The sequence below is a fragment of the Mustela putorius genome, unplaced genomic scaffold, assembly GCF_011764305.1.
Source record: "Mustela putorius furo isolate JIRA1106 unplaced genomic scaffold, ASM1176430v1.1 tig00000083_pilon_pilon_pilon, whole genome shotgun sequence".
NCBI lineage: Eukaryota > Metazoa > Chordata > Mammalia > Carnivora > Mustelidae > Mustela > Mustela putorius.
The window spans coordinates 12,121,524-12,137,291 of NW_025421273.1; the positions used below are offsets into that span (position 1 = coordinate 12,121,524).

At 43.7% G+C, this 15,768-nt stretch overlaps 1 protein-coding gene across 10 annotated transcripts in view; it reads left to right on the plus strand.

The window, feature by feature from the left end:
* The first annotated feature begins 288 nt into the window (after positions 1–288).
* ADD1 (adducin 1) overlaps positions 289–15,768 on the plus strand; it is an 82,504-nt gene continuing 67,024 nt past the window's right edge. For 4 of the 10 annotated variants that reach the window (XM_045074979.1, XM_045074998.1, XM_045075006.1 and 1 more), the window contains exon 1: positions 289–533. The gene's annotated coding sequence lies outside the window, so the exon portion shown is untranslated. The remainder of the gene's footprint in view (positions 534–15,768) is intronic. The other 6 variants (XM_045074984.1, XM_045074991.1, XM_045075016.1 and 3 more) reach the window with 2 other exon arrangements.

The window sequence follows — 15,768 nt, forward strand, 5'->3', positions numbered from 1 at the left end:
AGCGAGCGCACGACTGGTTCTGGGAGAACGGGCGCTGCCAGCACAGCCGCCGTTGCGAAGCTGCCGCCCAGGTGGCCAGCGGGGCTAGAACCTCCACAGCAAGCGTTCGGCGGGCGAGACCACACCCACCCGGTCCCTGCGGTCCCCAGCGGCCACAGGCGGGGCCTCCGCCCTTACCCTCCCCCGCACCGCACGAGCCCCGCCCCCTCCCGCCTCGCGGTCAGCCAATCGCATGGCGCTTTGCTTGGCGGCGCGGGGCCGGCTGGGCCTATAGGGTGGCGCGTTGTTGGGCTGCAGCGCCGCAGGCCGCACCCAGCTTCCGCGGCGGGGGCAGCGCCGGGGGCTGAGGGGGCGGAGAGGCCGGGCAGGCCGGGGTTGCGGGCTGGGGAGCGCGCGGCGGACAGGGGGCGGAGCCGGAGCCCGAGCCGGAGCTGGAGCTGGAGTCCGACCCCGAGCCGGAGCCCGAGCGGGAGCCGACGCGCAGTCCTCGGACCTGCGAACGCCAGTGCTCTGCTCGCGACTCGCCCCCTGAGGTGAGGCCCGCGTGCAGGGGCGGCCGCGGGGGCCGGGGCGCGGCGGAGCGGCCGAGGGGCTGCAGGCCGGGCCGCGGGGCCTGTGGCGGCTGCGGCGCCCGAGAGGCCGTGGGAAGCGGGCGGGGCGCGGGCGGGTCTGGAGTCGGCCGCGGGGGCTCACGGCCGCGCTGGGAGGGGTGGTCGCTGCCGGGCCGGGACCGGGTGCGGAGGGGACGGCGCCCTGCATACCCTTGGCGGCGCGGGCTGCTCGGTGGGAGCGGCCGGGCGGCCGGCGTGGGGGCTGGGTGGTGGGCGTCGGGGGTCGGGCTTCGGCGCGGTCGGCTGCCGGCAGCGCCTGCGGCTGGCGGCTGCCTGTAGGCTTGGGAGCCAGTGCAAGCGGTGGGTTCCCGCAGCCAGACCCACCTGCCGACTGTCAGGCGGGACGGCTGGGGCGCTTGTCGTCGTCTTCTCGCTCTTTTCTGTCTGTAACATCTGTTGGGGGAGATGTCAGAGGGTTCTGCCCTGGGCAATCACTTTTGTGTGTATTCTCGTAATCCACGGCCTTGGACGTTTTTTGGGTGATTTGTGTTCGCTTCCTGCGTCCCCACCTTCCGAGCACTACTTCGGCTCACCGGGGACTGCTGGTGGCGGGGTGTGTGATTTTATGCCTAAATGACCGGAAGCAACTGGTGGGATCCTCAGGACCAGAGCCCGTCCGGTGGCTGAGTGCGTTGATGTTACGGGAAGAGCTCTGCGTACTTGAGGACGATGGGCTGAAATCCTAACGGGGGAAGAAATAGGCTGGCTGAAAGGGCGCTCTGTCTCCTTTACGGGACGTCATTGGAGCCTTGGGGGAGAACGAGTGGGAGTTCAGCAGCTCTGGGAGAGGGCACCTGTGGCCTAGCGAGTGACTGGGAGGGGGATTGTAAGGTTCAGTCTTCAGCTAATGCGCTTATGCGATGTAGAAATTGCATTGTAAAATCTGAACATTGTAAAATCTCGACATAGCCCTAGATTGTGACTGTGGGAGAAAACTGGAAGAGTAAAGATTTTTTTTAAAGGAAGTGAATGGTTTTGGCAGTCAGAACTGCTTTTCAGAATTTTGATGTGGTTTACAGCAGGACAGCTGGTATGGTTTATTTTACTGCTTGTCACTATGTTTAGATTTTAGTCACAGAGGCTTACTGAATACTATGGATCTAAATTCTATCCAGTTTCCATGTGATGGGATTGTTTTCTTTCTAAAATATAATTTATACAGCTGATCATTTTCCCCTTTAAGTCTTTGACATTACCTGATACTGATAAGGTTTTGTTTAGTGTTCAACCTTGTGTTACTAATTTTACCCTAAAAGCTCTTTCTTTAGATGGTTATTGGTTTCCAGTTAGTTCTTTCAAGTAGTCCTTGTATTGTCAGAAAAGTAAGTAATTTGAAATACTTTAAAAGATAGTTTAAGGGGCATCTGGGCAGCTCAGTTGGTTAAGCATCTGCCTTCGATTCAGGTCATGATCCTAGGGTTCTGGGATCCATCCCATCGCAGCCCTGCTCAGCGGGGAGCCTGCTTCTCCCTCTCTCTGCCTGCTGCTCCCTCTGCTTCTGTGCTGTCTCTCTCTGTCAAATGAAAAAATAAATATTTCTTTAAAGGTTTTATTTATTTATTTGACAGAGAGAGAGAGAGAGAGAGAGAGACAGAGAGTGAACACAAGGAGGAGCAGAGGGGAGAAGGAGAAGGAGGCTCTCCGCTAAGCAGGGAGCCCGACATGGGGCTCAATTCCAGCACCCTGGGATCATGACCCCAGCTGAAGGCAGCTGCTTAATGACTGAGCCACCTAAGCACCCTGAAGAAATAAAATCTTAAAAGAGAAAAAAAAAAGATACTTTAAAAGAGATTGTAAAAAAATAATCACATATCCAACCAACGTTAAAATTTACCTTGTCTTAATTTTTAAGTTTGACAATAAAAATATTTCTATTATGTGATACTTAGACTCCAGATTGATTTATTTTACATGTTAAATTGTTCTCAGGTATATGTACAGAGAATGGTGTAAGAAGTCCCTGTTTACCCTCATCCAGCTTCAACAGTTGTTAACTCACAGCTGGTTTTCATCTGTATTCCCCAAACCCAGATTTCATGTCCTTTTAACTTGAATATTTCGGCATGTATAATTACATACATTTTTTTTAAAAAAGATAAACACAAATACCACTATCACAAAAATGAATAATTTCTTATTACCTTCAAATGTCCAACCAATGTTAACATTTTCTTGATTGTGTCAGTTTTTTTTTTTAATAACCGTTGAATCAGGATCCAAATTCTCTTTATGCATTGTGATTTGTTTTAATCTATAGGTTCCCCTCCATCTTTTGTCTTTCCTTGTAATTTATTTGTTGATGAAACTCCGTGATTTGTTCTGTGGAATTACGGTCTGGATTTTATTCTGTATGGTGCTTAAACTACACAGAAATGACTGTGCACTGGTAGATAAATCTAAAGGTGTGATCAGATTCAGAATTGATTTATTTTTAGCAAAAAGACTTCATAGGTTGGTGGGCAGATAATGGTTAGTAGTGTTTCTTCTTATAAGCGACTCTTGATGCCCAATGCCTAAAGCCCTTATTTATTTATTTAATATATAGAAAGCGCACAAGCAGAGAGGGGCAGAGGGAGGAGGAGAGAGCATCTCCATCAGTCTCCACAATCAATGTGAAGCCCAGTGAGGGGCTTGATCCCATGATTTGGAGATCACAACCTGAGCTGAAATTGAGGTTTTTTTTTTTTTAAGATTATTTATTTATTTATTCGACAGAGAAAGATCACAAGTAGGCAGAGAGGCAGGCAGAGAGAGAGGAGGAAGCAGGCTCCCTGCTGAGCAGAGAGCCCGATGCGGGACTCGATCCCAGGACCCTGAGATCATGACCCGAGCCGAAGGCAGCGGCTTAACCCACTGAGCCACCCAGGCGCCCCTTGAGTTGGTTTTTAATTAACCATCTAAGCCACCCAGGTGCCTCAGAGTCATTATTTTATTAGGCTTTGGAAACTGTTGATATCTTAATTCTGTAACTTCATTTGTTAGATGGAATGCTTCTATATAAAGAGAAATGTCTTGGGATGCCTGGGTGGCTCATTTGGTTGGGATGCTCTTGGTTTCTGCTTAGGTCGTGCTGTTGGTGTCCTGGGATGGAGCCCTGAGTCAGGGTCTGTGCTCGGTGGGGAGTCTGCTGGAGATTCTCTCAGTCTCCCACAGCCCCTCCCCTTACTTTCTCTGTCTCTCTTTCTCTCTCTGGAAAAAAAAAAAAAAACATAAAAAAAAAAAAGAGAGAAATGCCCCCTCCATAATTTGGTTATCCTGAATTTTAACTTTTTTGGGAAAAGTAGGGTAACTGCTTAATTCCTCTCCAGTAGGTTGCTAATTCTCAAAATGAGTCGAGATCTTCTGAAAGTAGCCAGTGAGTTGTGTTATGTGTTTGTGTCATTGTGAACTCATGAATTTAAACACATTTGATATGGTTCAGTCCATTGTAGGTATTACCCTTATTGATGCTGAGATTGTCTGATCTTTGTCCAATAGGAATCTGTTTAGTTTGCCTCCTAAATCCTTTTTTTTTTTTTTTAAAGATTCTATTTATTTATTTGACAGAGAGAGAGATCACAAGGAGTCAGAGAGACAAGTAGAGAGAGAGGAGGAAGCAGGCTCCCTGCTGAGCAGAGAGCCCGATGTGGGGCTTGATCCCAGGACCCCGGGACCAAGACCTGAGCCAAAGGCAGAGGCTTTAACCCACTGAGCCACCCAGGCGTCCCTGGCTATAAGATTTTAACTACTCTAGATATCTCATATAATTGGAACCATGTGGTGTTTGTCCTTTTGTGGCTAGCTCATTTGCAAAATGTCCTCAAAGTTCATCCATGTTGTAGTAGGTGTCAGAATGTTCTTCCTTTTGAAGACTTAATAATACGCCATTACATAGATACAGCACATAACTGCTTTTTAGTGAATACTAGTGTAAAAATTTTATTCACTAAAGGCATTTTTTTCCCTTATCCTATGAACTGATGAGAATTTTCTGGTACATTTTAAGTTATCAGACAGGAAGGAAATACATCATGTAGGTGTGATGTCATACTCAGAAATTCTGTTGAGAAGATTCCAGCCTTCTATATTACATAGTGGTTGACATCTGCCAGTATTAAAGACTTAAATTTTGCATTTTTTTCTTTTTTGAAATAGCTGCCATTTCAGCCCCTTAACTACAGCAATACTGTTTTGGGTTGGTTTCAGCAGTATCATTTCTCAGATAAAATTGTCTAACTCATTGACACAGAGAGTCCACTATTAATCAGTTTGTTAACATTACATTTTAGTAATCTGTTTTTTCTCATGTTACCCATGGTTCTCTCGCCCGTTATCTATGTACGTACGTGTTTACTGAACTCAAGATATTTAAACTTTAAAGACTGAATTACTAGACCTATAGAGCCTAAGTGTGTGAACAACTGCCTGAGGTCATAGTTATTAATGCTGTTTTGCCAACATCAGTTTTGTCAGTTCTCTCCTCATAATACATCCTGAATCAGTCCTCCTGTCCCATATCCCTGTCACCACCTGGGACCCAGCAGCCATCACAACTCCCTTGAACTGGCACAGCAGGCTCCAGCTGGTTTCCTTGTCTTTTTTTTTTTTTTTAAAGATTTTATTTATTTATTTGACAGAAATCACAAGCAGATGGAGAGGCAGGCAGAGAGAGAGAGAGGGAAGCAGGCTCTCCGCCGAGCAGAGAGCCCCATGCGAGACTCGATCCCAGGACTCCGAGATCATGACCCGAGCCGAAGGCAGCGGCTTAACCCACTGAGCCACCCAGGCGCCCCTGGTTTCCTTGTCTTTCTAACCCGTTCTCTATCTTTCAGCTAGGGTGATTTACATAGAATATAAATTAGAATGTGTTCTGTCTTGCTTAAAACCCTTCAAAGACTGATAAAAGTGGTCGCCTGTAGGGACAGGGATCTTTGTGGCTAGGGTATAAGGATGGGAGGGAGAATTACTTTTCATTGTAGAAGCTTATATATCTTTGGATATATATTTTAGTTCATGTAGTTGGGTTATGTACTCAGAATAAAATAAGTAATCTTACAAAAACCCAGGGACTCCCCCCCCTTTTTTTTAAGATTTTACTTATTTATTTGACAGACAGAGATCACAAGCAGGCAGAGAGGCAAGGCAGAGAGAGGGGAGGGGGAATCAGGTTCCTGCTGAGCAGAGAGCACGATGCAGGGCTTGATCCTAGGACTCTGAGATCATGACCAAAGGCAGAGGCTTAATCCACTGAGCCACCCAGGTGTCCCCACTTTACTTTTCTTTGAGTAGAATTCTCCACTTTCATTCTACTTCTATCCCAGAATGAACTCTGGTATTTTATGTTTTTCCTTTAGCTTAATATAATTTCAGTGTGTTAATAGAAAGAGTTATAGGAAGTGAGAAAGACCTGGTTTTGCCTAGCTGTGTGATTCTCTATTCCAGATTAACCTTGTTTGCTGAATTCTAAAACAGGAGGAGATGTATTTCCTGCTTCACATGGCATATTTATGGGGATTAGATATAATGTAGGTGAACCTGGCCCAGAGGTTACAGTGGATTCCCTTCTCTGTCCCGCCAGCAGATACCTCATGGCTTTTGGGCATAGGATTGTAGTAAGAAAGCAGATGGACATATAGTGCATCTAATCTAACCAGATGAGAAGATGGTGGAAGAAAATGAAATGTGTGCAATTCAAAGGTGCTGTTGCCACAGGAGTTTGCTACACAGAAGCATAGACGTAAGCCAGAAAGCTTGGAGCTCCAAACCTTTGGGCAAACTCTTAATTTTTACTTTTTCAGAAGGTGTTGCTTTACTGTCTTTTTGCTGTATCATTTCCTGCAAGAATCTGCTATCATCCTAATTTTTGTTCCTTTATGTAACCTGTCCCTTTTCTTGGACTGCTTTGAAGACTTCTCCCTGTCACTGGTTTTGAGCAGTTTTATTTTGATGTGTCTGTGTGTGCATATTTCTTGTGCTTTTGGGATTCATTAAGCTTTTTTCTTGGATCTGTGGGTTTATGTGTTCATCAGATTTGGGAAAATTTTGGGCATTATTTTTCACAGTTTTTCCTATTCTTTCTCCATGTGCTGTGCTTTGAGGGCTCCAATCCCATGCATGTTAGACCATGGAAAGTTGCCCCATAATTCACTGATGCCCCTTTATTTGATTGTCTTTTCTGTGTAGGTTTCGTTTGGATAGTTCATACTGTATCTTCACAATCACTGATTTTAGTTCTGCAGTGTTTAATCTGCCGTTAGTCTTGTTTAGTGTAATTTTTCATTTTAGATGTCCTGGCTTTCATCTTTATAAGTTCTATTTGTATCATTTTTTATACCTTCTATTTCTCTACTTAAATTTTGAAAATATGGGATGTAGTGTACCAACTGTTCTAATGACCTTGTCTGCTAATTTTAACTTCTCTTTCAGGGCTGGGGTTAGTTTTGATTGATTTATCTCCTCTGGGTTATATTTTCCTGCTCTTTGCTTGTTTGGTAATTTTTTATTGGATACCAGACATTGCAAATTTTATTTTACATTGTTGTGTTTTGAATAGTTATTTATTCCTCTAAATACTCTTGATGTTCTGTAGCATTAGCAACAGGACTTTAAATTTTTTCTTGGTGAAAAATTGGTGAATTGCAGTATTTTCTTTTTATATAAACTAAGTTCATAGCTTTCTTGAGAATCTAAAATCACTTAAAAAAGCCACTTCCCTGTGAATCCTATATATTGTTTTGTTTTTATTTTTCTCCATGCTTTGGGAAATTATTTTGGAAGTGGAAGAGGGATGTCCTTTTTTGAATTCCCTATTCTTTAAAGGTTTTCAAAACCAAATCCAAGATTTGGTTAGTAACAGAGTAAATATGCTAATACCTTAGTTTGGTCAGTGCTTACTGGCTATCACATGTCTCCTTAAAATAGGAATTTTGGGGCGCCTGGGTGGCTCAATGGGTTAAGCCTCTGCCTTCAACTCAGGTCATGATCTCAGGGTCCTGGGATTTAGCCCCACATCGGGCTCTCTGCTCAGCAGGGAGCCTATTCCCCCCCCCCCACATACTGATCTCTCTGTCAAATAAATAAAATCTTTAAAAAAAATAGGAATCTTAACATAGTATAACATTAAACTTTAACAGAGCTGTTTAATTGTTAATGCTTATTCTGACCCACTTGCAGGAAACGTGAGCTGGAGGGGATGAAGGGGGGAACAAGTTGAATTCGTTTTGCTCTTTGAGCTTTATTTATTCCAGAAGTACCTTTTTTTTTTTTAAATTATTTTAAAAGATTATTTATTTATTTATTTGACAGACAGAGCTCACAAGTAGGCAGAGAGGCTGGTAGAGAGAGGGGGGGAAGCAGGCTCCCTGCAGAGCAGAGAGCCGCATGCAGGGCTCGATCCCAGGACCCTGGGATTACGACCTGGGCCGAAGGCAGAGGCCTAACCCACTGAGCCACCCAGGCGCCCGGAAAAAAACATCTTAAATAGAGTAGGACTTGAGTCTGTAGGACACTTACCTTTTAACAATGTCTTGAGAACCCTCTTTGCTGGGATAAAATAACAACAGTAATCTTTAAAAAATGTTACTTTGCAAGCATATTTTCCATTCTATAACTTTATTAACTTGTCTATCACAAGTAGGCAGAGAAGTAGGCAGAGAGAGGAGGAAGCCAACTCCCTGCCGAGCAGAGAGTACAATGCTGTTGCTGCTGCTGCCGGGCTTGATCCCAGGACCCTGGGATCATGACCTGAGCTGAAGGCAGAGGCTTTAACCCACTGAGCCACCCGGGTGCCCCCCACTCTTGGAAACTTCTATTCTAGAATGAGAGAGAATAAATGCTATGTTAAGTAGTAGTAAGTGCTGTGAAGATGGGAGGCATGAGGAAATAGAGAATGATGGCAGCAGAATCTATTTTAGATGGAGAACTGGGTTTACGGAGGAGGAGACGTTTGATCAGAGATCAAATCTGTTTGCATCTGGGAGCAGGTGTGTTTGGGCAGTGGAAGTAGAGCTCCATCTTACTGGTTTCTTGTTGTCCGTTGATGGCGGATACTAAAGGGGCGAGGCCACATGGGCTAGGTTTCTGGAAAAGAAGCCCATGTGGTCTGTGAGCTAGATAGAGGAGGATTCAGAGCTGCACATGGTGAGTGCTGTTGCCCTGTGTGTGCCTAGTGACAGACACTGGGCAGTGTAGTTATGAAACGGATTTTTTTTTTTTTTGAGCCCATCTGATAACAGCAACAGTAAAATTTTTAATGTTATTATTATAATAGTATTAGGATTATGTAATTATTAAATTATAACAGTGGCCACAGGTAATTTTTATTGCTCCCTGTGTGGGAAGTATTTTTTGAATTTGCTGCTGAGGAAGCTGTTGCATAACTTGTGGGAGAGTACAGTCAGAACATTGGTTTGCACATACACCTCTTTTAAGAAATAGTTACACAGAGGAGTGCCTGACGGCTCTTGGGGTTATGAGTTCAAGGCCCATATTGGGCATAGAGCTCATTAAAAAAGAAAAAAAAAAGCCACAAGAAACAAGTTGAAGAGAATTTAGTAACTGTAGGAAAAAAGTTATAAATAATGATCATTGATCATACTTCCCCTTAATACATCTTGGAGAAAGTTCAGTATCAGCACCCAGAAACCTGTTTTGTTCTCCTCAGCAGGCACCCTCGATGGGTGTTCGTTTCTAGAATTTTACTGTTAGGGACTGTTTGAGTGAGTATTCTTCCATCCCGGTCTTCAGGCACTGTGATGTATACTTGTAGGTCTCTTCTGGGTAGTGAATGGCCTGGGTGGAAGGATGTTTGCACTTTAGTTTGCATAGCTGTTTCCAAATTACCCTCTTGAGGAGTTATAACAATTTATACTCCCATCAGCTGTAAGAGTTCCCGAAATAAGGAAGGATTTGCATGTACTGTGGAAGTAAGAGTGGTGCTTGTCTTACACCATTATTGTAAGGTACCTGATAAGCTGTCAGTAAACGGCGGTTATTATATTACTGTTACAATTATGAACCTTTTTCTGAACTTTATTACGAAAAATATTGTGAGTCTAAGAACTGTTTCAGGAGGTTGGGAAAGAGAAATTACACAATTGGCCTAGCAATGTGTGCCCCCCAGGTAACTGTCACCTGTGTCGGAACAGATTCATCCTGCATCAAGCCCCAGAGCCCCTGAGCCTCTGGAGGCTGATGTCAGGGAATGGAGCTGTGGGTGCATGCAGGCTTGTGCTGGTCCCTGGCTGCTCACAGGGACGTTTGTTCCGCATGTGCTTTCTCATACCTGGAGTGGCAGCTTTGCTATTTGCTTGGGAAGGCCATCCCTTGAGAGCGACCTTGAAGATGTCCTGTCCTGAGCACTTTGCTCTTCCCTTCTCTTACTTTGAAAGGCTTGATGTTGGTTTGCCTTATAAAGTGACTTAGAATGACTTAAGGAGGTCTTTACCTAAAAAATAGGAGTTTTCTCATCTGCTTGCTCTTGCTTGAAATTCCTTGGCAGAGCAGACGAAGTGGTACTGCCAAGGTTTTAGGTATGAGGGAGGGAGGGAATAAAGGCACTTTACTGCCCCAAGGCTCTGGTTTCTCCATCACAATGTGAAGCAGTTTTAAGATACAAAACAGAGAATGTTATGAAAGCACTTTGAAAATACAAATGCAGGGGCGCCTGGGTGGCTCAGTGGGTTAAGCCGCTGCCTTCGGCTCAGGTCATGATCTCAGGGTCCTGGGATCGAGTCCCGCATCGGGCTCTCTGCTCAGCAGGGAGCCTGCTTCCTCCTCTCTCTCTCTGCCTGCCTCTCTGCCTACTTGTGATCTCTCTCTGTCAAATAAATAAATAAATCTTAAAAAAAAAAAAAAAAAAAAAAAAAAGAAAATACAAATGCATTTATTTGTTTATTTGAGAGAAAGAGAGACCCCAGGAGCAGGAAGACTGACCGAGGGAGGGAGAGCAGCAAAGGGAGAGGAAAAGGGAGAAGCAGGTATCTGTTGAGCAGAGTCCTATGAGAAGCTTGATCCCAGGACTCAATCCCAGGACTCTGGTATCATGACCTGAGCCAAAGCAGATGATGAACTAAGCCACCCAGGTGCCCCAAATAAATCTTAAAAAAAAAGAAAAGAAAAGAAAATGCAAATGCCAGATAACAGCATCTGTCCACACAGAAACTGGTATGTGAATGTTCATGGCAGCATTCTTCTTAATAGCCTGAAAGTGGAAAGAACCCACTATCAGGTTGAATAAGAGACGTGATGTGTCCATGCGGTGGAGCCTTATTGGGCAACAGTAAGAATGAGGTGTTGATACATGCTGCACATGCTAAGAACTCTTATGCTAAGAAGGAAGCCAGGGAAAGGAGGAAGAGGGAAGAGTGGAAATGGGGAGTGCCTGCTAGTGTGCCTGGGATTTCTTCTTGGGTGTTGAAAATGTTACAGAATTAGATCTTGATGCTGGTTGCACATCTCCATGAATAAGTGAAAAACCACTGAACTGTATACTTCAATTGGGTGAATTTTTATGGTATGTGAACATATCTCAGTATGACTGCAGACATGCTAGTGCAGCATTGGGGACTTTAGTCTCCCTGAAGGGAGTCCATTGTCAGCTGTTGTATTAGTGCTGGGTGTTAGGAATATGGTGTCAGGATGCAAGTCCAATTTTGCCGCAGAGTCTGTGGTCCTGGATCAAGTTAGTGAAATTCTTCGAACTCCTATTCTCATCCATAGAGTAGGCGTAGTAACAGTAACAATCTTACCTAACCCAGAGCCTTGTGGAGCCAGTGAGACAACATTTGACCACTTGTGGCACACAGGTGTGCTGTCCGTGTGCATGTTCCCTTTCTTTCTCTTTTCCCAGTGTATGGACTGGTGAGAAGGGGACACTATTGGGGAAAGGCTCACAAGGGCAATGGAAAGCCCTGTGTACTAGCTCCTCCCACTATTTTTTTTTTAATAAGTCAAAGCTCTATGCAGAGAGATTTGTCATGTACAGCTGCACATGTTTGCAGCTTAGCAAGAACTTTGTGATTAACCATGCTTTCCAAGATTTTAAGAATATTGTAGTTAACGGCCAACCTTGCTCCCAGATGATACCATTAATCAAGCTGTTGCATAGAGCTTCAGGCAGGCAAGGAGGAGTTAGAAATGGGGCTCAAGTCTCGTGGAATGCGCTCCCTTCAGGACTGACTGTTTCAGGAGGAAGGGATATGACATGCATCCCTCCATCTTTAGGGAACTAGAGGGCCCCACCATCCAGATAATGCTGTCTCAGTTTGTTCTGAACATTGTCTCCAGGGGCTGAAGCACAGTGTACTTTGACAGCATAAACCCCAGGAATGTAGCTGACCTAGGGTGTTTGGAACATTTAGTGTTTTCTGTTTACTGCCTCAGGTGTCTGACAGATGGATTGTTTTGGAAAGCAGGGGTTTTCTTCAGGGGAAGGAAGCATTTTTTTTCCAGCTTTTACTCAAACGATGGAACTATGAATTTTCTTTGTCTCTGGTTTCTTTTTTTTTTCAAAGATTTTAGTTATTTGTCAGAGAGAGTGAGCGAGAGCTAGCACAGGCAGACAGAGTGGAAGGCAGAGTCAGACGGAGAAGCAGGCTCCCTGCGGAGCAAGGAGCCCGATATGGGACTCAATCCCAGGACGCTGGGATCATGACTTGAGCCGAAGGCAGCTGCTTAACCAACTGAGCCACCCAGGCGTCCCTGTCTCTGGTTTCTAAGTGATACTAGGATTTAGGAGACTTACTCATTGAACTTTTATTTACTTTTTTTTTTTTTTAAGATTTTATTTATTTATTTGACAGACAGGGACTACAAGTAGGCAGAGACAGGCAGAGAGAGAGGAGGAAGCAGGCTCCCCACTGAGCAGAGAGCCTGAAGTGGGGCTGGATCACAGGATCCTGGGATCATGACTTGAGCCGAAGGCAGAGGCTTCCCAGGCGCCCCCTAATTGAACTTTTATTTATTTTTTTTTAAATTTTTTTTTTTTTTTCCTAATTGAACTTTTAGAAAAGCCTTCAGTGTAGCAGGATTTGTACTGAACATTCAGGAATCAAAGATAATAAGAACAGAAGTCCCACTTCAAGGCTCAGGGCTCTTCAGGTCAGACGGAGTGCAGGGTGAGCCCACGAGGCTGGCAGTCCAGGCTCTCCTGTTAGGGTCTTTGGGAGGGACTTGAGGTAGATGTCTGTTAGGGCTGTTCATGTCATTGATTGAGATGTTTCATGTCACTCACCCATGGTTACTTTTTAAATTTTTTAAAATACTCATTTATTTTAGAGAGACAGAGGGAACATGAGAAGGAGGTGCAGAGGGAGAGGGAGAATCCCAAGTAGACTCCTCACCCAGCACAGACCTGGGGCTCTTTGTGAGATCAGCCTGAGCCGAAACCCCTTAAACCATTGCACTACCCAGGTGCTCCAACCACAGTTACTTTTATCATTCATATCTTAGAAAAAATCAACCTAGCATTTCTGTTTTAAAGTATATTTTAGGAGTGCCCGGCTGGCTCAGTTGGAAGAGCATGTAACTCTTGATCTCAGGGTCATGAGTTCAAGCCCCATGTTGGGTGTAGAGATTACTCAAACAAACAAATAAGTAAATAAACTATATTTTAATTTTTTCTGGTGGATAATTTCTGTTTTTGTTGCTTCATAATGTACTAGGATGAAGTAGAATTTTCATGAAAACTGCACATTTTCATGACTACAGCTATGGAAGCCTGCCGGTATCTTTTTCATGAAACAAGTTATTAGTATGTTGTTTTGGCTTTTGAGGCCATTGACCCCAGATTTCACTGTGCTGTGAAAAAAGCTATGACATCATCTTTATAATCAAGGCTGCATGTTGTTTGCTAGAGTAAATACATGAATTACAATTTGAGATTGATGCACATACTTTTTTTTCCCCTGAAAGGACATATGGTTTGTGCTTCTAAACTCAGGTAATTAGCACATTCTTAGCTGTACCTATAATCTGACTCTCAAGAGTTGATTTACAGATTAGAAAATAAATATGTATAAAGCCTAGTGGGGATTATGGATTGCTAAATAGTGTGAAATTTATTCTTTTTCTAACTTCCTAGAAGTTGGTCACTTCTCTTTTTCTTTTTCAGTTTTTTTTTTTTTTTTTTTTTTTTTAATTTATTTGACACACAGAGAGAGATCCGGGAGTAAGCAGAGAGGCAGGCAGAGAGAGAGGGGGAAGCAGGCTTCCCGCTGAGCAGAGAGCCTGATGTGGGACTCGATCCCAGGACTCTGAGATCATGACCTGAGCCAAATGCAGAGGCTTAACCCACTGAGCCACCCAGGCACCCATTGGTCACTTTTCTTATAGTGTTTTGAGTCTCTGTTTTTTTCTAAAAGTAGCTCTTTAGTGAAGCCAATGGTTTTCAATGCATTATCTTTTCATTATGTAAGTGTGTTTAAAATTTCCTAATGATTTCTTCTTCGATCTGTAAGGTATGCTTTTTTGGGCACCTGGGTGACTCAGTGGGTTGGATATCTGACTCTTGGTTTCAGCTCATGTCATGATCTTGGGGTCGTGGGATGAAGTCCCATGTTGGGCTCTGTGCTGGGTGTGGAGCCTCCTTGGGATTCCTTCCCTCTCTCTCTCTAAAAAAAGAAAATGTGCCTTTAAATTTTTAAATATATGTATGTATTTGCGTATAAATGTGTATGTATATATAATGTGTATATAACATTTTAAATTTCTGTTATTCATTTGTTTTAATTGCACTGTGACCAGAGAAATCGTTTATATGCTACTGATTCTCTGGAATTTGCTGAGATTTTAAAAATTTCCACCCAGGGGTGCCTAGGTGGCTTAGTCAGTTAAGCATCTGACTTTGGATCGGGTCATGATCCCACGGTCCTGAGATAGATTCCCACGTCAGGCTCCCTGCTCCACGGGGAGTCTGCTTCTTCCTCTGCCCTTCTCCCAACTCATTCTCTCAATCTCTCTTGCTCGCATGCTCTCTCAAATAAATAAATAAAATCTTTAAAAAAAATTAAAAAAATTTTGGGACACCTGAGTGGCTCAGTCAATTAAGCATCTGCCCTTGGCTCAGGTCATGATCCCAGGGTCCTGGAATCGAGTCCTGCATTGGGCTCCCTGCTCAGTGGGGATCCTGCTTTTCCCTCTCCCTCTGCATGCTACTCCCTCTGCTTGTGCTCTCTCTCCATCAAATAAATAAATAAAAAATCTTTAAAAAAATTAAAAATTTCCACCCAGATATGAGGTGATTATTTATACATGTTTTTTTGTATTCTAGAGAAGAGTATATATTCTTTGTTTTTAGAAAACAGGGAGTTGCAAGGTTCTGTATACTTATGAAGATGTAACTTGTTGATTGTTCTTATTTTCTATTTACTGTTTACGAATCTTTGACTGCTTTGCCTACTAGTAATTGAGCAGTGCTTTAGTTTCTCTTTATGATAACCAATTTATCGGTTTCTGTCTGAGTTCCAGCAATTTTTGCTTCATTTGTCTTGAGACCATTTTATAAAACATATATATATTAAAAAATTTTTTTTTAAAAGATTTTATTTATCCATCTGACAGACAGAGATCACAAGTAGGCAGAGAGGCAGGCAGAGAGAGAGGAAGAAGCAGGCTCCGAGCAGAGAGCCCGATGCTGGGCTTGATCCCAGGACCCTGGGATCATGACCTGAGCTGAAGGCAGTGGCTTTAACCCACTGAGCCACCCAGGTGCCCCTATATATATTTTTAATCTTCCTGTTGTAGTAGGCTTTTTATCATTAAGTAGTGGCTTTTCCATCCCAAATAAATGCTTTTATTTTCCAAGGTCTTTTGTTTTATATTAACATAGAAACCCCACCTTTCTTGTGGTTGGTATTTGCCTGGTATATCTATTTTCATCCATTTACTTGCGTACTTTTGTATTATGTTCTTATGTTTTATTGATATATTAAATTTTGGGGTGGATGCTGTAATCAATTGCCTCAAACTTGGTGCCATAAAACAATAAAGTATTCTCTTACAGTTTTGGAGGCCAGAAGTCCAAAATCTGTATGACTGAGCTGACATCATGGTGATGGCTCTGGAGGTTCTTAGAGGAGAATTTGCCCCTTGGCTCTTCTGCCTTCTTATAGCTGCCAGCATTGTTTGGCAGTGGCCACCTCTCTGCAGTCCCTGTGTTCCTGGTCGTACTGCTCTCTGA